We start from the raw sequence: 25,841 nt of genomic DNA on the forward strand, positions 1-25,841 counted from the left end.
TAATGTTATCCCACTTCCATTTAGGTACTGGGAGCGGTTGAAGAGTGCCAAAAGGTCAGTGTCATTCAGCTTTGACTTTCTAACATGCAAGACAAGTCGACACATATAAAGCTACTGTGAACTTCATTGTTGGCCACCAGTAGTGTTGCTTTAGGTCTTTGTACATCTTGGTACTTCCAGGGTGAAGAGAGTACTCAAAACTATATGCTTCCTTTACTATTTTGTCTTGTATTACTTTGTCACAGGGTACACACAATCTGTCCCGAAACAACAGTGCCCCATCACTAGCTAATGTAAAGCTAGGGTCATTCATTGTTTGCTCTTGAATCTTCTCTCTGATCCACTGCAACTCAGGATCTAAAGGCTATTTCATTATGATTTCTTCCCTGATGGATGAGTGTACCTGTAAAGCCGCCATAGACATAGTCAACTATTGAACATCATCTACCTGGTGCTCTAATTCTGAGGTGGCTCCCTCATACAAGAGGACTTCATCCATTAACATCGCCTCCTGTACGAGCTCTAGACTGACATTTAGATAGGAAAGTGACACAGTTTGAGCTTTCCAACTTAAAGCATCTGCCACTACATTGGCCTTCCCTGGGTATTACTGAATATCACAACCATAATCTTTCATAAGCTCAAGCCATCTCCTTTGTCTCATATTCAAGTCTTTTTGGGTGAAAAAGTACTTAAGACTTTTGTGGTCACTGTGTATTTCGCACTTTTCACCATACAAGTAGTGACGCCAAATCTTTAAGGCAAAAATGTTCGCTGCTAGCTCCAAGTCATGGGTAGGGTAGTTCTTTTCATAGTCATTCAACTATCTGGATGCATATGCTACCACCTTACCGTGTTGCATAAGTACACAGCCGAATCAGACTTTGGAAGCATCGGTATACACTGTCATTCCATCTGTGCCTTTAGGAATAGTCAACACTGGTACTGACACTAGCCGCTTCTTCAGCTCTTGAAAACTTTCTTCACACTTCTTTGACTAATTAAACTTTATACCCTTCCTAGTCAGCTTGGTCATTGGTGCTGAAATCTGAGAAAAGTTCTCGATGAAACTTCTATAGTGACCTACCAAATCTAAGAAACTTTTAATTTCTGTTACACTCTTGGGTACTTCCCAGTCTACTACGGCTTTCACCTTATCCGGATCCACTTCGATTCCATTTTCAAACACCACATGTCTTAAGAATCCAACTTGTTTGAGCCAAAATTCACACTTAATGAATTTCACATATAACTGTTGCTCTCTCAGTCTCTGTAGTGCCATCATCAAGTGTTTTAAATGGTCTTCTTCTGAATTCGAGTAGATCAAGATATCATCAATGAAAACACTGACCCACTTGTCAAGAACATTGTGACACACTCGGTTCATCAAATCCATGAAAGCTACTGGTGTATTAGTCAACCCGAAAGACAACACTAAGAACTCATAATGACCATACCAAGTTCTAAAGGCTGTCTTTGGTATATCACTATTCTTTATCTTGAGTTGATAATACCCGGATCTGAGGTCAATCTTTGAAAATACCTTAGCACCTTGTAGTTGATCAAACAGATCATCAATGCGTGGCAATGGATACCGATTCTTGATAGTTAACTTGTTCAACTCCGGATAATCAATGCAAATACGCAAGCTTCCATCTCTTCTTAACAAATAATACTGGAGCACCCCAAGGTGATACACTTGAGCGTATGAATCCATTCTCCAACAGATCTTGTAACTGTGCTTGCAATTCTTTTATTTCCACTGGTGCCATTCTGTACGGAGCCTTGGACATCGGGGCAGCTCTAGGGATCAAATCTATAGCAAATTCCAGCTCCCTGTCAGGTGGTAGCTAAATTAGATCATCTAGAAAGACGTCTGGGAACTCCTTAACTACCTCTACTTCCTCTAGAGTTGTGACCTTCGCATCTAAATCAATCATCGATGCTAGGTACCCCTGACACCCATTTTTCAACAATTACACTGCTTGCAAAGCGGAGATGGGGACCTTTTTAGCCTGCTTCATTATATCTGCTTGGTATATCAATTCCTTCCCTTCGTCATCGATCACCTTGATCTGTTTCTCAGCACACAGCACGCTTGCTTGATGTGTTGATAACCAATCCATGCCTAGTATAACATTGAAGTTCTGGATATTGAACTTGATGAGTTGGGCATCTAATTGCTTTCCACTGATCTCAATGATGCATGGCCCATATACTTCCTTTAACTGTAAAATTTTACCTGTAGGTGTACTAATTATCATCTTATGCTCTAATATCTTAGGTGCTATGTCAAGTTTCTTTGATGTAAACGAATGTGAAGCCCCTGAATCAAACAAGACATATGCCGGTATACCTGATATAGGTAGGACACCTAATACAACAGTGCACATAAGTATAGCATGTCATCAATATTTACCAGAAGGAAATTCTCAATTAAATCGTACCTGCCACCACATCCGTGCTAGCTTCAGCTTCCTCAGCTGACAAAGCATACATCCTTCCATGTGGTTGACTCCTTTAAGTCAAAGCAGGTCTGTACCCAGAAAGCTGATTGGCTAGTAAGGCTTGTCAGGCTCGGCAATGTTTAGCAAAATGCCCATATGAATGGCAATAAAAACAATGATTCTGCAAAGCTTGAACCAGAGCAGGAGCTCTCTGAGCCTGACCTGTAGCAAGTGGAGGGTGAGGTGGCCTAGTAACTGTGGGTATCGTACTGGTATTCGGGCGAGAAGATGTAGTACCCGACCCACTAACAAGTCGAGGAGGATAACCCAATGGCCTGTAGGGCTGCCTGTATGAAGGACCAAACCCATATGATCCGCGAAAATTCTTACTCGGGCCACCCGAATCTACATAAGGGTTCACTCTCTTCCACAGACCAGGTGTAATGGATGATCCACTCTTCAACTTGTCTTCAATGGTTTTGGCCTTCTATACAATCAAGGCATAATCGTTGAGATCTAATGCCTCAAGTATCGTGCCAATGGATACCTTCAATCCTTTTAGAAACTTCTTGCCCTTTTCTTCAGCCGATATCATGTGAGGGGATGCAAAGTAGAACAAGGCTTCAAACTGCTGCTAATAATCAAGGATAAACTTGCTTCCTTGACTCAAGGCAGAGAACTCCACTTCCTTGTGGTCTCTAAAACTCTGAGGGTAGTAATTTTCTAAGAACAACTCCTTGAATTATTCCCACGTGGGTTCCGGGTGTATAGCAAACAATATGGCTTTTGAGCCTTGCCACCAGAAGTTGGCCTTATTCTTAAACTGTAACCCCGCACAAATAATCTTTTGAGCATCGGTGCACTCAATCACTTCAAATATCTTCTCAATCTCTTGAATCCATCAATCCGGTTCCAAAGGATCACTTCCCACCTTAGTGAATGTCGGTGGTAGGTTCCTTTTGAATGACTCCACCACTCTTGTGGTATAGCCTATTGACTGAAAATATGGTGCATATACCGGATGGTAGGGGTAAGGAGGTGGCATCATATATGGAGGTGTACCCTGAGGTAGTATGGATAGTGTACCTCCAACTTGATTATGAGGGGTGATTCTAGGTGGTGTACCTCCAACCTGTGCCCTAACGCCAGGTCCTCCAGTTGGACCTTGTGGAATATCTACCCAAGGGGGATGACCTGGTAGTGCAGCATACCACTGTTGTTGCATAGCAGTCATAAATGCTTGCTATTACTGGAGAATCTTCTGATGGAGATTCTGATTTGATTGTTGAATCAAGTTCTCAACATCACCAAGGGTAAGTACTGGTGGAGGATCAGGAAGTGTAGCCATGGGTGGATCCTTATAAGCCATATTCTGATCAACTGTCTCTTGAAGTTGTGGGGTAGATGCTTGCCCTGTAGGTTGAGGCCTCCTATTAGCTAGTGGCCTACCAACGAAACTAGTACCTCGAGGTGCACCCCGAGAGACACCCTCGGATTTGGTGTGTACCATCGCTAGTGTACCTGATTTGCATAAAAATTTCATATATGTTAGTATTACAACTCATTGCACCATTGTTCGAAGCTTAGCTAGCAACTTTGTGCACTTTCATCTTGAAACAATCGAAGAAACGTGCACACAATAATTCAAACTCCAAATTTGTATTTCATTATACGTGTCGGCTCAAATCTCCCCTACAAACTCATAGTTTTTCAAAAATGACCTTAAATCCACCAATGTATGCTATGTAGGACCCACCGATGGAATCGGGCCCTTACTGCCAAAACCAACAAGCTAAGGACTGATGAGCTTGGCTGGCTGAACCTCACCGATTTTAGCCCACCAGAGTTACCTGAGGCTGCGATTTAAAGGGGTTTTAAATCCAGTTTTCCACCCATTTCCTCTCCTTTCCCTTTCATTCGAACTCAGGCGATTTTGGGCGATCCTTGGACGATTTCTTACGACTCGACTCACCGAATCGACGCAATAATCTGTTCAAGTTTGCCTTCTCTATTACTCCATCTTCAAGGTAAGATCATAAACCCTTTATTTGCCAAAATTTCTGGGTTTTCTCTCTTTTGAATGGAAGAATCGCTAATGTTGTTGGGGCTTTGGTTTTTCCTTTCATTTTCTCCATGGAAAACTATTCATATGCTAATGTAGAGCTTAGGTTTACGTTTCCAAGTAGTTTGATCCATGAAATGGAAACATTGGAGAAATTTTCCCCCTTTTATGCCCTAAACAACGAATTTGGGGATTTTACTATGCATTTCTCTTATCTATGTCATTCTAGCATCCACCTTATGAATTTCCTTGTTTCCATTGCAGTATTAAGCTTCTCTTGTGTTCACTAACCGTTCCTTTGCAATTTGCCCCAAATTTGGATAGCATGATAGTCCTAAAATCCTTATATAGCTTGCCCAAACAGAGAGGGCAACAACATTAGGAAAATTTATATCTAGCCAAATCTTGAATTCCTTGTTTACATTTGAATCATAAATCTTCAAGCATATTAGAATCATAATTAGTTGTTTCCTTTGAAATGTAAACCCTCCATTTGGCGAGATTCCCAAATTTGAAATTCTCTACTTGATCAGTATACTTGTTTGGAATCCTTCAATTTCTTATTCCAAACCCAAATAGGGATATGCTCTTGCTTAATCTAGTACGGTATCTCGTGTTCTCTTGAAAGGATTTATTCATTGTATACATTCTTGGACTGTTCATGCATTAAGACCACATCTCATTTGGGTCACTGTATACCTCAGTCAACACATGCATTATCTCATTCATCACTTTGCATCTCCTGTGTTTACTTAGTGATTTTCATCACTTTAATCCTTCTTATCCATGTATTTTCATTTAGCCGGTTTAGGTATTTGGGTTTGATGATTTGTAAAATACCAGCTTATATCACATTTCCTAAAAATTTTCTGTCATATGCTATTATAGCTTATTATATTCATCTCTTTAATTCCATTTCTACTATCTGTCTTGACTTGATACTGCTTATACTTTGACTTCTTATTTTACATCATGTGCTTATCTCTCTTCTTTGCATTTTCAGGATGCCACCCAGAGGAGGCAAAGAATTCGTAAAGCCATCAAGGAAGAGAAAAACTTCCAAGGCTAAGAAGAGAGAGGTGGGGTCTAATTCTTTAGCCCCATCTCCATCTAGGGAATGGGAGGACTCATCCAACTATGATGAGATGGTCTTCCACAGTGCGAGAGTTGCATCATTGTGGAGTACTTTCTGCTCACTACCTATGATGTTGGAAAAACAGGTGATTTTGAAGCACTTTTCTCGCATTCACCTCTTGGAGAAGTTTTCTGCCCTTGGTTGGGAGTGTATCCTCAACATTGACTGGCCATGCTATAAGGGTTTGGTGAGGAGGTTCTACTGTAACTTGGAGGCCACGAAGGGGGAGGGGGAGTTCGCCATAATCAGTATGGTGAAGGGTGTAGCGATCATCCTTATTGCAGACCGATTGGCGAAGATTTTAGGGATCTCTTTAGAGGGTATTCCCTACTACAGTCCCCCCAGGATCAGAGGCATAGGCCCACTAATAAGCCAGGACATGCAGGATCACATCTATGAGGTGATCAGTGGCTCACCAGCAAGACTTGCATCCGGGTTAGATTTTTCCCCTGAGGGTAGGGTATTTGCTAGGTTGGTGCAATTCAACCTAACTCCTAGGAGTGGTCATCGGAATCAGGTAGGTTTCATGCCCACCTACCTAGTTGCTTGGCTGCTATCTGCCCTTGAGGGAAATGTACCTAGACTATGCCTCTCCTACTTCATGCTGAGATCTATGCATCACCATGCCTTGCATCCCGAGGATGCCATCCTACCCTATAGTAGAGCTCTTACTCGAGTCTTCGAGCATTTCCTAGTTGACCTTTTTGAGGAGGAGGGAACGGTCCCAAGGAACAAGTTCTCTGCAAGGAATTTAAGGCAGATGAACCTACATACCTTGATGGTAGAGCCACAAGCAGTTGAGGAGAAGGAGGAGGGGGATGTAGAGTAGGAGGAGGGGGTGCCCATAGATGAGGATGAGCATACCAAAGATGACGGAGGTCATTTCCTATACCAGGAGGAGGGTTTCCAGGGGGTACCTGATAGTGAGGAGATCAGAGAGGAGGAGGTTTTAGAGGAGATGTTGTTGGATACTAGGGAAGCAGATCCAACTTTTCATGGAGCTGGCGATTCCAGATCAGCCAGAGCTAGTGGCCCAGACATTCCCAGTGCTTCTGGCACACAGCCCACGGCTCTGCCACCTACTGGAGAGGCACCTATCCTACAGGATATCCTATTAGAGTTGAGGTCCTTGAGAGAGGGTCAAGCTGAGCTTAGAGGTCTGCTTGGAAAGAGTGCGGCCTGGGAGCAGGAGCTTTTCAGGAGAGTGGATGAGAACACCAGTAGAGAGCTCCAGAAGTGGAGACAGTTTGGAGAGATGGAGTCCAGGTTTCAGTGACTCACCTGGGATATGCACCACTCTTCTAGGGTGATCTCTGTAGATGTCCATCATATATAGAGGAAAGGGGTGTGCCTCCATGATCGATTCACTCATTGGGACACGCGTCTCTGCATCGACTCTCGGGTTCACTTAAGAGAGCCTTTCGATGTCTCTAGCAACGACTTTGACTAGCACTCTAGACTGACGGCCTATTACCCTCTTCTGACCTTTTACTTGTCGTTTCTACTTGACTTTTTAGCTTTATTTGACAGTCTTAACTATTTTGAGTTTTATAGTTGGCTTTCCTGCTTTACTTACGTGATCGAACTAGTATAGCTTTAAGCAATGATAGCAAATGCCATTCATTTTGTAATTTATTTCATATGTGTACTTAAAGTTTGAATTGTGATTTTGATAGAAATTATAAATTTTTAATGGTTTTCTTATATTAAACTTTGTGGTTTGATGGTCATCGACACGGCCACCATATGTTATTATCTTAATATTCTTATTGTCTATCAGGTTTTATGTTTGAAAATTTTTGGTTTTCGCATTTTAAGCCGTTATGATGCCAAAATTTTGTTAAAATTTTCACTAACAAGTACATTCAATTATGACAATTTCAATTTTAGTTAACCAGAATTCATACCATCAATGCATGCATGCCATGAATACAAGGGTTACAAATTTTCACATTTAAATTAAGGCTTTTTAACTTTTCATAAGGCTTTTATTATCACCCACCCTAGACCTATTATAGTTTCTATGGGGTCTAAGTAGTATGTTGTAGGCAGGCAAAGCATCTCGTTTTGATGCCACCCTTGTCACACCTTGCTCGCATAAAGCCGAGCTGGTGACTGAGTTAACACCGATTAACTCACAAACTTGCCAGGATCAACAATGCAGTAACTGCAATACAACATACATCTACTACACTAAGATAAGACCTGTATTTTCAGTGGAAGACCTGTTCATAATAATACCTGTAATTGTTTCCCAAATACTTGATACCTAAATTGAGTCATAAAAGTTATCTACATTTGGGCCCGAAGGCATGATATATACACAAAAATATAACAATTTAAGGATCAAGTAATAAAAAGGGAGTACATCTAAAGAATAAAAAAGAATCACACAGGAGTCACAACAACCATGCAACACAATCCTCGCACGTGCAATTGGCATCGTGCTCGAACTCATCATGGACCCACTAGTCATGGGATGAGCTCACTAGCCCAGTAAGTGGAAAGGAAGACCACACAAGGAAAACCACATAAATAGTCACAATACGAATGCATCTATATGCAATTCATTTTAATCCTATTAGCCTAACAACATTACTAGGTCATAGGTTATGTACTACTCACAACCACAGTGTGGGTATGCCCCGTCTACAAGCCGCGAACCCCATCCCGTGATACGCCCAAAGGGTTGTCGGAGAAGGCTCACCATTGGTTCCAAAATTTAAAATGTAAGCTATCTCTTGGCAAATTTAAATGATAGAAAGTAAATGGGTGACTCCACTCAAAATAAAAGCAGTACGATCGACCCCCTGAATATACCACCGGGGTTACCGACTGTCTTAGCGATCAAGCATGCGTACTTCTAACCGCTATAGGAGTTTGACAACCACAAATCGTTGATTCCTCCCAATGATCCCCCAACATGTAAACCCCTATTGGGAAGGGTCATAGCACAAGGGTAAATCACATCCTAGCCACATGCCTCTACATAAGCATAGTACGATTACACAATAGCGCCGCATCCCATACCACGAGCCACCAAACAATCGTTTCCAAGTCGACTACGGCATCTAATCTAGCATATACATCATGTCCAAATGAAATTCATCCATCACATACATTAAGACATAAAGGATGTTCATCATAAAGCAAAGCATAGCATGTTATGTAAATGCACATACAATGCATGTTATGGCATATGTGATGTCTAGTCTACACACAAGTGATATGATGACATGGCTAGACTAACACATGTTAAATGATGCATAACATTTTGAAATTAAATCAGAGTCCACTCACCACTTACTTGTATATGTACACAGTGCTTGTACCCAAAACGAAAAAGATCCGATGTGCGAGTACGCGTATATTAAGTGTAACCTATCATAAACATAATGGTTTATCATTTCATTATTTTGGGGTCAAAATCATCATGTTTGAATACTAAAATCAGGTTTAGAATAATAAATGGGGGTTACCCATCAAATTTGGACCAATTCTGGGAATTCTGGAAAGATAGGTGGGCTAGAGCTATAGCCCACCGGTTTCAGCCTGTCGGTTACACCAGAGCCCAGAAACTGAGTTCTAGGAACTCAGGTGGGCTATGTAGCCCACCGGTTTTAGCCCGTCGATTACACCAGAGCCCAGAAACTGAGTTCTGGGAACTCAGGTGGGCTAAAACCAGAAGACAGGTGGGGTAAAAATACCCCCAATTTTTAAACGAAATTTTTTCCAACCTTATTCCCAACTTTTCTCCGGCTTAGGGAACTTGTTTGGGGACGATCCGGCGACTTAAATCACTTATCTAAGGTCCAATCATATACTCTCAACCTAGATCTAAGATCAAATAAAAAGAAAGGAAGATTCTTACCTCTTTCTCAAGAACACCAATAAAACCTCAAATTCCACTTCTTTTGCTCAAGAACCTCCAAATACTCTAGATCTTCACTAACACTCCTTTCAAATCCTTCAAAATCATTATACACACCTTCCATTAGACCTTAGATCTGATTATCCAAGTAGGATTAGTAAGATCCAAGTGGGTTCTTTCCAAAAAATCAACAAGAGGGTTTAAGAAAGGGGTTTTCCTAAGAATATTTGGAATGTGTACAATACCTACCTCAAATCTAAGATCTCAATGAGCTAATCATTAATCTGGGCTCAAAATACCAAGACCCAGCTTCGGTGAAGCTCTACGGTTGATTTTCCCTTCTTCTTCCTCTTTTCCTTTCTTCTTCTTTCTCTCTCTTCTTTACTCTCCCACCGACCAACTAACATTAATGAGGGAAAAGACAATTAATGTCTCCTCTTTTATACCTGGGCCCCCCAAAATATCTTCTAATTCTCAGGTGGGCTAAATCTTAGGTGGGCTATCTCAAGTGGGCTAAATCTTAGGTGGGCTACCTCAGGTGGGCTATATCTCAGGTGAGTATATCTCAGGTTAGCTAAATCTCAGGTGGGCTAAATCTCAAGTGGGTATATCTTAGGTGGGCTATATCTCAAGTGGGTATATCTCAGGTGGGCTTCAATGGGAATAAACTCCCACATAATATTAAATTACGTTGGCACCCACAAATATTAGTACATACCTTTACTTTTTGTATATGGCCTCATGGTGCGTGTAAGTGCAAGTCTTGGGTGTACGTATTACACTTGGTACCCGCTCGATCATGTTAGGCTAACCTGAGTTCAAGGTCACCCTTGCTACCATATTCCATATAGTACTTGTGTTGGTTCTCTCCGGTTCAGCCCCTATATAATCAAACCAAGTCAATACTAGTAATTAGACCGGGTTTAGAAAGTAAGGTATCATAACCTGCTATGACATTGGGGCTTGCCTCAACCTCTTCAGCTGATAATGCATACATTCTTTCTTGTGGTGGGCCACCTTGAGTCAAGGCGGGCCTGGGAACAGGAGGCTGATTTTGTACCATAGCTGGTTAGTACGGGTAATCTTTTGTAAAATGCCTGAGTGAATGGCAAACGTAGCACCTATTCTTAGAAGCTAGCACTGGTACTGGTGCCCTCTGCACTTGACCCTATGCAGTAGTAGGATGAGGTGGCTACGGGGCCGTAGGGACTGTGCTAGTATTCGGGCAAAAATAAGTAGTACTCGGTCTTCTAGCTAACCGGGGCATGTAACCCAATGACCTATAGGGCTGCTGATATGATGGACCATAATTATTTGACCCATGGAAACACTTGTTCGGGCTGCCTGAATCTGTATAGGGGTTTGATCTCTTCTAAAGTCCGGGTGTGGTAGTGGACTCTCCCTTTTGTTTGTCTTCTATAGTTTTGGCCTTTTGGACAATCTGAGCAAAATCAGTCAAGTCCATGGCCCCCCAAAATTGTGCTAATAGATACTTTTAGCCCTTTCAAAAAATTCTTTTCCTTTTCCTCCACTGTCTTCATGTTTGGAGCGGCAAAGTAAAAAAACTCCTCAAATTGCTGCTAGTACTCAAGGATAGACTTGTTTCCCTGAGTCAAAGCTGAGAACTAAGTCTCTTTTCAATCTCTAAAGCTGGTGGGGTAATAATTTAATAAGAACAATTCCTTGAACTGTTCCCATATTGGTTCTGGATGGGTTGCCACTAAAATAGGCTTAGAAGCCTTCCACCATGAATCAACTTCATTCCTTAGTTGTAACCAACACAAATGAGCTTTTGAGGTTCTGTACATTCTGCCACCTCAAATATCTTCTCCATTTCTTGGATCCATCGAGTCGGCTCTAAAGGGTCACTCCCCACCTTGGTGAAGATAGGTGGTAAGTGTCTCTTAAATGACTCCACCACCTTTGCAGTAGTGGTTGCTAGTGGATAATACGGAGGATAAGCCGGGTAATACTGGTACAAGGGTGGCATCATATATGGAGGAGTGCCATGAGGAGGGAACCGTGGAGTAACCCCAGGTGGAGTACCTTCTGGTTGGTCCTGTGGTGGTACTGCAGGTAATGCACTCCCTTGTGTCTTAATAGGTAATGCACTCCCTTGTGTCTTAACATGTGATACCTGAGGAGAAACACCCCCCGACTAAACTCCAACACCGGGTACAATAGGAGGATCTTGTGGGAAAGGTACCCCATGAGGATGCTGACCCATATGCATAGGGTGCAACTGTTGTTGCTCAATATTCATGAAGGTCTATTGTTGTTGGAATGCTTATTGTGACTATTGGATAAGAGCTGCAACATCATTGGGAGTAACAACAGGAAGAGGATTCAGAATTTCTGGTATAGGTGAGTCCTCAACTATATCTTCTTGTCTAAGACTCACCCATGGTTGAGTCCCCGAGGGTTAGGTGGTCGTCCAAAAGGACGGGAACCATGTGGGGCCCCTTTTGCACTACTGTCGGATCTAGTTCGTACCATGATGTTTTGTACATGGATTGCATCAAGATTAGGTACAATTAAGTGTCACATTTATTTCTTATTCGCACAAAATCCATATACGTCATGAGTCCCATATGTAATCATAGTGCATTCCATCACATAGCATGCGTTCCATACATTGATTTCCATATGGCATCAAAATTATTCTACATAAGCATGCATAAAGATTAACTATGCATCAGCCTATAATTTACATGAAAATAGGCTCTACGAGGCTTGAATAACCATTCCCTAAAATTTGGGATTTTTCAGCCCAAAAATCCACATCAGCGGGTTATACCAACAGGTGGGCCATTTTCAGGACCCACCAGTGGTGACCCGTCGATTCTTCGCGCGGTTCTGTTTTAAGGGCAGAAATGTCTGTATTTCAAAAACTCTTCATTTCTCTCATTTCCCTTTCTTCTCCAAATCGCCCAAGGCATCTAAGAGAAGGTTCTAGGAGCCCTTTGCAAGCCCTATTCACGCCTCCCATTTGGGTTCTGAGCTCCTCAACTACATCCTCAACATCAAGTAAGTGGTTTTTCTCCTTTCTTCTTTGAGATTTCAATTGTTCTTGTTCAAAAACCTCAAAAATTCGTTTTCTTTTGATTTCTTCCAACCAAAATCAAATGTAGTATGTGGATATGATGCTTACTTCATGAATCTCACCATTAATCATTCATATATGTCATTTCTATGGACTGTTAACCTTATTTTCCCAAAATTTTGTTGTTTTAGGGTTCTGCTCATTTCCTCTCTCATTTCTTGCAAAATGTTTGATTAAATGGGTCGACCCACTCACATTTGGTTGCATATTAGTGGTAGGAATGCTACATTGTACATAAGCATCCTTTTTTTTTTCTCACTTTGGCATGAAGTTTCCCCATTTCTAGGTTAGTGTTCTTGGGAAGATTTGGGGCTTTCACTTACTTTGACCTCAATATGCCAAATTACTCACATTTCCATGAAATTGAACCTTTCCTCATATGTTATTGCCAACAATTTCTTCAATGCTCTAGATATACTAGGTTTATGATTCTCTCTGTGAATTTTTCTCCTTTTGGAAAATCTGCAAATGCTCTGAATTATTGCTATCTTTAGCAGTTTCACACTTCTACACCTTAAATAAGTACTTCCATCTCTTGTCTTTATTAGTGTATTGCATCAAGCATTGAATTCTCTATAATGTTCATTTATACACATACGGTTCTTGCCAATTACCATTTACATGTAGTTTCATTTCAACAATGGCATTGTATTTGTACGGTTCTTCTCCTTCGTTTGCCATTCCACCTACATTGCCCATTCAATGTGCTTAGTGTGGGGCGTGTCCCCTTTCCTTGAGGACATATTATCTTGTTTCCTTACTTTCACCCTTTGTTTTACAATTTCCTCTTGGTACCTTATCGGGTTTTGTTACATCTTTCTTTTCAATTTTCAGGATGTCTTCCCGCAAAGGCAAGGGAGCTGCCTCTTCATCTAGGAGTGAACATACTTCTAGTAGGAAGAAGAAAGGTGTTGCCTCCAGTTCTTCTGCCTCTTGAGCCCTATCTGCCAGAGATCGTTCTGGGGACCTAGAGGATAACAACGAGGATGTCTTTTGCAGTCTTCAGGCTGCACTCTCTTGTGATACCTTCTCCAAGAGACCTATTTTGATGGATATGTCAGTAGTGACAGAGGACTTCACTCGGGTTCAGTTACTTAAGAGGTTCACAGCCCTTGGTTGAAAGGCTATGTTATCCGTCGACCGTCAATGCTACCCCAATCTCATCCGGCTATTTTACTGTAACCTAAAGGTGGCCTATGATAACAGGATGTATACTCTCACCAGTAGGGTGAAAGGTCGAGACATTAGGCTGTCGATAGATTTGTTGGTAGGGATCGTGGGTATCTCCTTGGAGGGTACCTGGTACTACTACCCTGCTAGGGGTAAGGCCTTGGGTCCCCACATGAGTAAGACCCTCTAGAAGCACATCTACCAGACCATTTGTGGTAGCGCTGTCCATCCTAAGTCCGAACATCTTTCCTAGCTGAGGTTTGAGTCTTCAGCTGCTTGGTGCAATTTAACCTGCTTCCCAAGGCCGAGCACTAGAACCAGGTGAACTTCATGGCTGCATATGTGGCATACTACCTTTACACTGCTTTAAAAATTCCTCCACACATGTGCTTTTCGTGTGTGATCATGAAGACCATGGAGTACCATGCAGCCCATCCTGCCGATGGTAACTATCCATATGCTTGGTCACTCACCAAGATATTTGAGCACTTCTAAGTAGCTCTTGAGGGTGAAGTGGGTAGTGCCCCCTTGGACAGATTTGGTCGGGGCATCTTATATAAGATGAAGTTGTTTCATCTAATGGAGCCTGTGATGGGGGAGGCAGCCCAGGAGGAGGGTGATGATAAGGATTATGTCCCCGAGGAGGAGGATGCGGATGTGGATGTAGAGATGGAGGATGAGGTCCCCATCAAAGTTGTTCCACCATCTCCAGGTGGAGCCTTTGATTTCCAGGGTTTGATGACTGGTTTGAAGGCACTACTGGAAGACCAGGAGAAACTCCTGACAGGAAAGGCAACCATGAAGGAGACTTAAGCCAGCATAGTCATGGACACAGATGACTTGGACACTAACTAACTTGGACTTATCTTCCAGTGACATGGCGAGGAGCCTAAGATACCTTCAGGAAGATATGGATTTAGTGCACCACTAGTTTGACTATTATGATCAATGCTTGGGTATCAACTCAAGATCTCAGCTGGGGGAGGAGGTCATCGACACTGATGATGATGACGATGAGGATTGATGGGATTATTGATTTTTTTTTCTTCATTGTGGAATGTAATTTGGGATTTTTTGTCTTCTTTTCCTTTTCTCTTGGAAATGTGGTTCTGAAACTCTATCTTCTTCCCTTCTTTTCTACTTATTCTTCTCTTGTTTGAAGTTGTTATATTGTGAATTCTCTTTGGTGTGTGGGAAACTTTTCTATAATTAGGTAATCTTGTTCTTGTGTGAAACCTTTTTAGTATCCCCAACTTATGAATACACCATGGAAAAATTTTTAAGTTTTATGTACTTTTGGATTTTATATGAAGTCTTTTATGTTTTTTCCAACCCCTTGTCTATTTTTTTTTTGGGTTTCGAAGAACTTAGCCTTGCAAGCTGTGTGTCATTATAGCATCGTTGCTCTGATACCACCGTTGTCATGCCCCGTTCACATAGAATCGGACTAGTGATCGGGTTCCCTCTAGGTAATCCAAAATCACTAGGATCATCTGATACAGTAACCACAGCACAACAAGCCACAAGTAATCATGAAATATAATATTCTAGTTCAGTGGAAGTCTTCCCATATACTCTTGATACTCAAATTGTTATACCTAAAATATTTACATGTGGGCCTGTAGGCATAATATTTACACAAGAAATAGCAATTTAACTATCAAGAGCACAAATGGGAAATATACTAAAAGAATAAAAAAGAGTATAGTAAACAAAATCTGTCACTGCTGCCTTACAACACAACCCTCACACGGGCAGCCGTCATTGTGTTTGAATTCTTCAGGGACCCACCAACCCCCCACTGGGGTTTCGCCAGTGGGACCCAACATGGGTTCCTCTACAGAGTATGCTGTAAAATCATCTAAAAAGGTGTGTACACGAGGGGTGAGCTCACTAGCTCAGTAAATGAAAAGAAAGACACACACAAGCAAATGCTTTTCAAATGATACTATATGTATGAGATTCATTTTAATCCTATTCCACCTAAACAATCATTACTAGGTCATAGGTAACGTGCTACTCACAACCACAGTGTGTTGTCCCAAGTTTGAGATGCGTTCTCCATCCCGTGATAAGCCCATAGGGTTGTCGGAGAAGGCCCACTGTGAAAACTCGAAAACCCACTATGAAACCTCAGAAAAGTAAATCGTGGCCGAACCACAACAGAAACTAAAAGCAGTACGATTGACCCTCTGAATATATCATCAAGGTTTTCAACTGTCCTAATGATTAGCCAGGCATACTTCTAACCACCACGGTGGTCCGTGACCGATGCTTCCCCCAAGTGATAACCCAATACGTAAACCTTTGTAGGGAAGGGTCGTAGCATGAGGAAATATGATATCCTAACCACATGCTCCTACATGAGATAGTACAACTGCATAGTACTCCATGTCCCATTCCACGGTGTACGAATGCATTTTTTTTCAAGTCGACTACGGCATCTAATCTAAAAATCTCATACATATTTGGCAAATCATCACCATACCACAACATATAGAATTTAAGGTACAACATGTTCAGTTCTAAATGCATCATTCATATATCAAGACTATGCATGAGAATGACAATCGGAATGTCAATATAGTCTATGAATACATAGGATGCCAATAACACTCCTAAAATAAGTTCAGAGTCCTCTCCCCACTTACCTTTTTTTTTAGAAGAATCAGCACTCGTGGTACGGGTATGATCCGGAGTGAGAAGATGAGTTTCTCAAAACCTAAAACAGATAAGAAGTTTACAAATACGTCCAATTTGGGACTATGATTGATGTAGGATATGGTCACGACGCATATAATAGCGTGAAGAAGGTTGTCGATGAGTTTGAGTTCCATTGGAGCTCATTTGGGCTACAGGTGGGTCATACAGGTGGGTAGGAGAACCCACCTATGCAGACTGTCCAGACCAGCGGGTCATATTGGTAGGTGTGGCACCCACCGGTCCTACCTATTAGTAGACACAGAGGAGACAGGTGGGTCACACTGGTAGGTGTGCACCCACCGGTCCTACCTACCGGTATTCCATGGGTTTTGCTATTTTTCTTCCTTTCTTCATTCCACCTCTTGGAAACCCAATAAGGTGGTTTCCACTCCATTTCCCACACATTTTGAGCCTTATCTACTTGATTGTTCCATGGATCTAAGCTATTAACAAGATTTGGGGAAATTAATCATACCTTAACTTGAAAAACCCCAAATTTTGGGATCCTCTTCCCAAACTCAAATGCTACTTCAATAAGTCCCAAATCTTTATTCTCCTTCTTAAATCCTTAAAGGGAATCATACAAGGGCTCAATTATCTTCTAGATTCAACCATACACAAAAAGGGTTTCATCATATCTTAAGGGTTTATGGTGTTTCTTACCTCAATATGTAGATCTCAAGACACCGGACGCTATTCCGACGACAGAAAGGTAAGATGTGGCTCCGGAATCCAAGGGGGAAGCCTCTTCCCCCCCTTCATTCTCTCCTTCTTCCTCTTTTCTCCCTCTTCTTTACTCCCCCTCACCAAACTTCACTGAAATCATAAATAGGAGAGAGAGAAGGGGTTTAAGTGCTATTTATACTTTGGTTCATAAATATCTTGTAAGGCTTGTTTGGTTTTTCCCATTTATGGATCAAAACACATTAATTTACGTTTACGGGCGAAGTAGACTACATCATCGGCATACAAGACCTCATTTCAAAGAGGATTCCAAAATACACTTGCTCACCCAAGCTGGGCCCGTTGGTGTTCACATTACCCCAACAGGTGAGTCATATTGGTGGGTCTCGCACCTACCAGTGACACCCACTAGTTGGCCAAACAAGCCAACCTTGCTGTATTTTGGAGAAAAATGAAGTCAACATGTATCTTACTCTCACCACATGATGTTGACTAAGATCTTATCATTCAAATATGATAACATACGTTCCCTATTCGTACATGGCCTTGTGATACGTGCAAGGGCATGGCTTTGGCATGTGAATTACTACAGGTACCGACCCAATCTTATCTGGCCACCCCGCATTTGATGTCACCCTTGCTGTTATGTACCATAAGGCACCGGCATCAACCTATCCCGGTTCGGACCCTGCAAGACCAAATCGAATTGACCGGTCAATAAATCGGGTTTGAAGAGTAGGGCTCTACAAGTATGGTGTTCTTTTTATTTTATAAGTGACATGCCCACCTTAGTGGGAGTTGCACCATAGCATGCATTTCATACTATGTGTGCTTTGTTATAACCGTATGTGAGAGTGACTGAATGGATCCCTTTTTCACCACTATATGAGCCACTTGGATCAAACTAAGTTGAACCTATAGATACCCTCTACCTGCGACCATATCATGAAGAGGATGGCCAATAACACTACTTTTACGTGCTCCTTAGGATCATGGATGATGCGGTAAAGCAGGTAACGATTGGGAAAGTGGTTGGGAATAGTCAGATTGACATGTGGGCTTAAGGAAAACTATTCGAAATTACACTCTTGTTTTGTGGCTCATTTTCCAGGCGACTTGTCATATTTGTGTTTCAACATAGTTATGAGCATGTTGCATGTTTTAAGGTTAGCACTGCTCATTCTGAGGGATCGAGAGTGCTAGATTTGGTGTAATTTGATTGCTTAGGGTGCCCTAGATTATTTGTGAGTGATGTGTTATGTTGGTTAGATGGAAGCTTGATATAGCACTCCGACATTTGTACTATCTCGTTAGATTGTATGCTCCATTTACTCTATGATGAGACACCTGTTGGGCAATTGGATCGAATGTTGTCATTGTTGGCAACTAGAAGGTGATGTGGTGTGGCTAAATTTATTAGAGTGGTTCAATAGTTGTTGGATCAATTATGGGAATCTATAATTCAATTTGAACCATCTTGGTTCAATTGTTAATATAAGTGAAGAGAGGTCGTTCAATTGAATTGGATATATAACATTGAATATGTCAATTGTTTTTTGCCCAACTTGGCATCACATGGATTATAATAGGAAGCAAAGCTGATTGGCAAATGATACAATGGAGCAACAATACAATGGGATTCTACAAGTAATTTACATGTGCTATCCATATAAGAAACTAAAAACTGGTGTTGCTGCCCAGTTGGAGTCGAAGAGGTTGGTTTATGGTTACATGTGATAATGGAAAGAAACCGAATTCTAAAACAAAGGATTTTCAAGTCCATGTGTCAACATCCTATTAGTTAAGCTAGTGTTTCAATAGAAGGAGTTTAAGAAGTACAAATCCTATGGGATGTCTTTTTCTTGTGTGAATCGATACCATCCAATACATGAGAGGAGTAGTGTACCTATCAAAGTCTATCTAAAATCTGAAAGTGTGGAAGTTTCCTAAACACGTTACAACTATGGTGATGTGGCAGTTTAATAAAACAAGAGGGAGAGAAATCAGGAAAGGTGTTGTGCTCCTTCTGTGCGTGGGGAGAAGTTGAGTATGAGTAGAATTTCAAATTAAGAGGACTCCATCACGTATGAGCAGTCCAATCGAGAGAGAGAGAGAGAGAGAGAGAGAGAGAGAGAGAGAGAGAGAGAGAGAGAGTGGAAGTTCAATTTCTGGTTTTGCGACTCATGATCACATGCTCTTCCATGATGTTACAATAGAGATAAAAAAATGGGAGACATTATTATTGGGTGTTGTTATCATGTTGATTTAGCATTTAATTGAATGAGGAGCATTCGAGGTGCCGTTTAAGCATCAAGTAAGCAATCATCAATGGGATTACACTGGCTGAGCTAATCCATATCTGAAATCCCTATTTTTGTATTCTAGAGTCTGTTATTGTTGAGAAACTCTAGATTAATGATGTATTGGGTTGGAATTTTATTTTATTGATTTAAAATTGTGGACCTAGCAAGTTAGGGCTTGTCTAGGGTGTGAGCTAGTTGCCCTTGTTTGAGTTGCATCTCAGATTGAAGTAGGGATAGGTGTTCCTAAACCGTTATAGCAGTTGGAAAAGTTGAGTACTAGTGAAATACGAAACCCTATATAGGTATTCCTCCATGGATGTAGGCACTCTAGTTGAACCACGTATATCTGGTGTTATTGTCTCGCATTTACTTTCTATATATATTTCAAGTGCATATTGTGCAGACTGGTGGGACGCTACCTGGTAGACCCAACCACATTATGATATGAGATGGACTTGTCGTTGGTTGCGTGATTGGTAATTACGGGATTGTCCTGGCTAATCTAGAACTTAGAAACTGGATGTTTTGATTGTTGGGTTGCAAACGAGAAAATTTTTGGAACCACTGATTCACCCTGCCTCTCAGTGTCAACCTGGGAACATCAACACCTATGGTAGAGACTTCTAGAATGGACAATTGAGTATGTCTGCCCTGCGTGGGCGAGTGGAAGATGTTAATTAATATGGGACGGACTGGGTCCTGACTCGGTTCCTTCGTGGCTCACCCACTTGGGATAATCATAGACCCACTAGGATTAGGAACCCTAGTTTGTCAGTTCTCTATAAATAAGAGGGTTTTGATCACAAACCAAATTAGGGTTTTGACCTAATCACAAGAGCTCTCTTTCTCCCTATTCTCTTCTGTCACTCCCAATTGAGAGTGTGTGTTTCAAGGATCTCCATTGCAATCCTTGGATTTGGAGGGTGGAATATTACCTAGCAAGATCGCTGTAACCTTTCGTTAGTCGCTGTTTGTGCTGATTGACACTTGGTGCAACCCGATCCATTCCACTGCGAGAAAAGCTACATCGAGGTAATTCTTAATCCCCTATTTGCTTTTCATGTATTATAGGATCAATATTGAACATGTGCATTGTGTGAATACAACATAGCATAATTAATTAAAACATTGAATGATTGAATATGTAATGCACATGTATGCTAAAAGAAGGAAAAACAACGAGTAAACCTTCGGTAGAAAATTGAAATAAAATTTAAAATTCTGATAAAATCAAGTTAGGTAGAGCACATCATGTAAAAATTTTTGAAAAGAGGAATGCTTTGCCAAAAACCTTGGAAAAATAATTTAGTAGGCTTGCAATTCGAGATCTCATTGAAGAGAATTCTCAGGTTTTACTCTGACCAGCAGGGAAGAAAATCCAAAAGAAATATTAAATAAAATTATTAAATTATGAAAATTTTACAATAGCTAGATCATGTGACCTAATATATAACATTTAAGAATGAAGTTTTTAAAAAATATCCCCAAAAAATAATGTAACTAGTTGCACTTCACTGCTGCCCTATTGGGGACAATAGCGAGTTGTCCTTAGTAGAAGTATAATAACTATAGGTGCATAACTCGGAATGAAGATTTGTAAAAGGATAAATGGAGAAGACTTACCCCCTAAACTTTTGTGAAGAGTGTTTTATGGTTGGAAAGGCATGTGCTCAGGAACGATCAGTGTTCTAACTGATGCGAAGTTTAGCAGTAGTTCCTTATGATTCCAGTGCGTGAATCTAGGCAGCTATGACTGAAGATGTCAGATATGTGTCTAACCAATCATGTGGGATGCATGTGTGGGATCCCCAAAACATGTGAGGGGTTATGTATTTATAGTTGGGAGCTCCTTGGGTGCCAAGGAAGGTATATGAATCTTCTATGTAGAGTGTGATCTAATTCATACATGGATAGAGATTTAGTCTGTTTATGGTAAGTGTATATTCCCACAAGGTACCTACCCAGCTAGCAGTTCTGATAGTTCGGATACCTCTCTTATTTCACTATAAAGATGTACTTGTATTTGTACTGTATTTGTATTTGTATTTTTTCGGTGTGATCCTATTTGTATTTTGTCGGTGTGATCCTATTTTGTCGGTCAACAGGATAAGTGGGTCCTACGTATCCCTTATGAATGTACACGTGTCTGTTTCATCTGGTTGTAATATTCTATAAATAGCCAGTTATGGCTTAATGAAAGTAGAGGATCTCTCCCTCAAAACCAGCTTAAAAAAAACTGTCTTATTAGGAGAAGGTGCCTAGGGACTTAAGTATAGACCACGGACCGGATCCACGAGCGATGTGGGACTAAACGAGAGATTGCCTGGATAGACATGCACACACTCTCCCTCGATCCGCCTGGCTCTGATACTAGATCTGGGTTGCTCCGTTCTCTCTCCCTCAAAATCGGCTTAAAAAAATCGGCTTATCAGGAGAAGGTGCCCAAGGACATAAGTATAGACAGCGGACGGGATCCACGAGCGATGTGGGACTAAATGAGGGATCGCCTGGATAGACATGCACCCTTAGTGATGAATCAAAATACCCTTTCTTTGTTAAATATGGTGATACCAAGGTTACTCCTCAACCTCAACCTTTTCCTCCTCCTACTTGTAAACCTCCCCCAAAACTAGATCTCCCATCTCCTACTATTCCTCCATGTTGTATGTACACACCAGGATCCTCTTCTTCTTCCCCTCTTAAAAGTTTCCCTAGTTGCTTCTGATTCTGGCCCTGATACTCATGGTGTTTGGCATGTTTGGAAAATTAAGCCTCCAATTCATCCCACTGGACAACCTTCAGAAATATCCTTAGCAGAAGCAGCTTTGAATTGGCAAGCAGAAAATGCTATTGTTCAAAATCAATACCTTGAAAGAATTCTTAGCCAAACCCAACAAACTCATGGTACTTTGACTCATCATGATCATCTTCTACAGTCTTTACAATGAGAAATTGATCAAGTTCATGCAGAGCTTACTGGAATTGCTTCAAGTGTAGCAGATACCACTACTGCCTTTGCTCTTATTGGTAAAAAAGAGAAACATCTTCGATACCTTGAAGCTCAACTTCATAGTCTTCAGAGGACTCATCCCCTCTCTTCTGCCACAAGCTGACAACAACCACTTCCTGTCACAATTCCAAGCTTCACTCCACAAGATCCATTTGCTATGTATGCCCCTTCGGCTCCTCCAGTTGTCTCTTCCCCAAGGACATTTCCTATTGAAGAACTTAAAGAACTTTAACAACAACAACATTCTTTTCCAAAAAGAACCAGAGCTACTAGAGGACGTACTCATGGTAGACTTCCTCTAGCCTGGATGTCTACTGCTGCTTTGATGGATCTCAGTGAAGAAGAACCAGATGCCCTACAAGACACCCCCTCTTTCACCCCTTATCCTATGACAGTTTCCTACCCAACACCCCCACCTCCTATACCAATTAAACCACTTCAACCACCTAATTCCCCTACTACCACCACTACCCAAACTACCCAGTCCCTCCATGCCATTGTCACCCCCTCTATAAACATTCTGTCTGATTATCTTACAAACCTTACCCTTCCTAATCCTCTTCCCTCTCTCATGAATGAAGGTCCTCGCCCAACTACCCCTCATGTCTCAGAAATAGATGATGATCCTGAAATTCATAATCCTCCTGATACCCAGCATAGGCAGGAGGTAATTAGTAGATTCTTCACATGTGTTTTCTAAAGCCTTCTAGGTGTTATAGGGCCTTATATTGAGTCTAGGTACGTCCCTTGGGTGTCAAGGTACTAGATTTGGAAGAAGATTGACAAAATCCCTACAAAATCGTAAGATACGATAGAAATTGTTCTCTAGACAACATAGTTGACCTTTGACCGACATCAACCCAGGTGAAAATAGCGTCGACCAGAGTGTATCCGACATCGGCTTTATGTCAGTACAACTTTGGCTCGAATTGACTTAGGAGGTTTAGTCCAATTGGGTTTGTGACTCAATTTAGGACCAGTCTATGTTCTTTGGAGTAGTCTTGGCCAATTCTATGTATGTCAAAGCCATCAACCATTTTGAAAACATTTTTGTTCATTTGATTAACCATCCTATGCCAGGACGAAAATAAAAGTATACTACCTTGGGTGAGGATGTAGCCTCGACCGTAAATGCATGAACCATCCGCATCTCATCATTGCATAGCCCTTCCAAGGGTGACAAAAATATGGTGTCTACAGACGGGATTGAGGAGAGGGGATAGGGTCAAAGTTGGTGGGGGGGAGGGGGAAGAGGCATTCAATGAAGGATGAGTCAAGTGGGTTCGAGGTGGTGAACGAGTTTGGAAGAAAGAGAGCTAATTCTTTGGCAATGAGGCAAGGACTAGTTAATCTTTCTCCAGAAGGGGAGATGATGAAATCAATTTTTATTTTGCAGGTGTTGACCTTGGAAACAATGTGGTAAAATGTAGTATTTTTCCGATCCCCCTCATTAATGTAGATATGTCTAGACTTTTGGTACCAAAACTTTTTTTCAGTATCTAAGATCCATTTAAGCTTGGCAGAGAGGTTGGAGATGTCATGTAGGGCAGAAGAGTTTTCCAAGTTGAGCACGCAGTTGAAAACTTGAAATAGGAGGCTTTGAGTTTCTCAATGTGCCTAAAAACATTGTTCTTACATTTGCGCAGAAGTCTACTCAAGCAGGTGATGCATGTCATAAGATTGCCATGACCCAATGAGTTCCATTTTTTCCAACAGAAGGGGATGAAATCAGGATTGGAGTACCAAACATGTTGGTAATGGAAAAGTTTCTTAAATTTTCTCCCATGCAAGGTGGTGTACCTCTCTTAAATTCTATTTTAGTAGGTGGTATCCTATGCCTTATGCTCAAAGAATCCTTTCCCATTGGATATAGATTCAGAGAAAAAAAAAATACCTGAAAGGCAGCGTGGGAGGGGTGAGCTGACCACCCCACCCCTCATGAAAGGCAGAATCCATCCCTGTTGATGCTTCCGCGAGAGCTCCCACTGGTCTAATGGTGGTGCAATAGGCAAGCTGTCTTTTAGAGTACCTTCTCCCTATTCAAATATAATTTTTTTGATGAAGTTCTTCTAGTCCAACAATTTTCTGGTCCAACAATTTTCTAGGCATCTTCTCGTAGGGGAAAAAAAAAAACTTTCTAGGCTCAAATATTTCCCACATGATAGATTGGACATATCTCAAATTTGTGTGGATAGGTGGACCTGAAGGTCCCTTGCACATATATCAAGTTTCAGCCATTGGCCTAGTGGCAAAATAATACTGAGTTTTTCATCACTCACGGTGAAGATAGAATATCTTCACTCATAGGTTCTAGTGCTCGAATGAGACTCTTGAAATAGTGGGATAATTAGTTCGTACATTCTTATATAGGGGGAGGCAATTAAGGCATCCGGGTGGTGAAATTCTCATCACTTAAGAAGGAAAACTTTAACCAATAAAATTTTCAAGATCCATTAGAAAAGTTAGACCTTTCTAAAAAGAAATAGACAACTAAAATATAATGAATAGGCCAATACATGGGATGAAATATGGTTCATCTAAATCTGAAAATTGACATGTGGCTGACTTTACCATTTTCTAAATATCCATACGATCAAGATTGCAAAATCACCATTCTTTGTGATAAAAAATGGTGTTAGTGTAGAAATATTCTCTAGCCTTATTGGCTAGAAAACTTTTGCCTATGAGATTAGGCCAAGGGGTGAATTTACCGTCAAGATGTGAGCTATGTTATAAAGATAAAGAGTAGAGAAAGAGTCTGTCTCATATTTTTCTAGAGTGTGATTTTGTGAGATTTTTTTGGACATAATTTTTAGCCTGCTGTCTAGTAGTGTGGAATTCGCATAATAATTTTTTGGAGTTGAGCAAGTGATGAAAGAGAAAACGCTAGGGGATTCATTGTGACGAACACATTTAAGTCTGCATGCCAGAATTTTTGCAATAATTTTATAGAAAACATTGCATAAACTAATAGGTCTGAATCCTCAACCATTAAAGCTTTTTTTTTTTTTTTTTGTGGGAACGAGGCTGACCAAAAATGTGGTTAGTACCAAAAGGACAAGAAATGTCCAAGAAAAATTAGTAACAAAATTACAGAAGTCCATGTTGAGCAAATCTCAATTTTTTTTTTAAGAAAAAGTGGCTTTGAACCCAACCGCACCAGGAGCCTTACAGGCACCAATAAAGAAGAAAGACCTACGGAATTCATCAAAAGATGGAATTTCATGTCGGAGTTCAACTTCAAAGCTATTCAGAACATGAGGAAATATGCATTAAACAAAGGAGGGATCAAGGGGGTTGGATGTAGTGAAGAGAGTTGACAGAAAAGAGGCGATGTCTTTTCTAAATTATTG

The sequence above is a fragment of the Macadamia integrifolia genome, chromosome 14 (assembly GCF_013358625.1).
Source record: "Macadamia integrifolia cultivar HAES 741 chromosome 14, SCU_Mint_v3, whole genome shotgun sequence".
Classification (NCBI taxonomy): domain Eukaryota; kingdom Viridiplantae; phylum Streptophyta; class Magnoliopsida; order Proteales; family Proteaceae; genus Macadamia; species Macadamia integrifolia.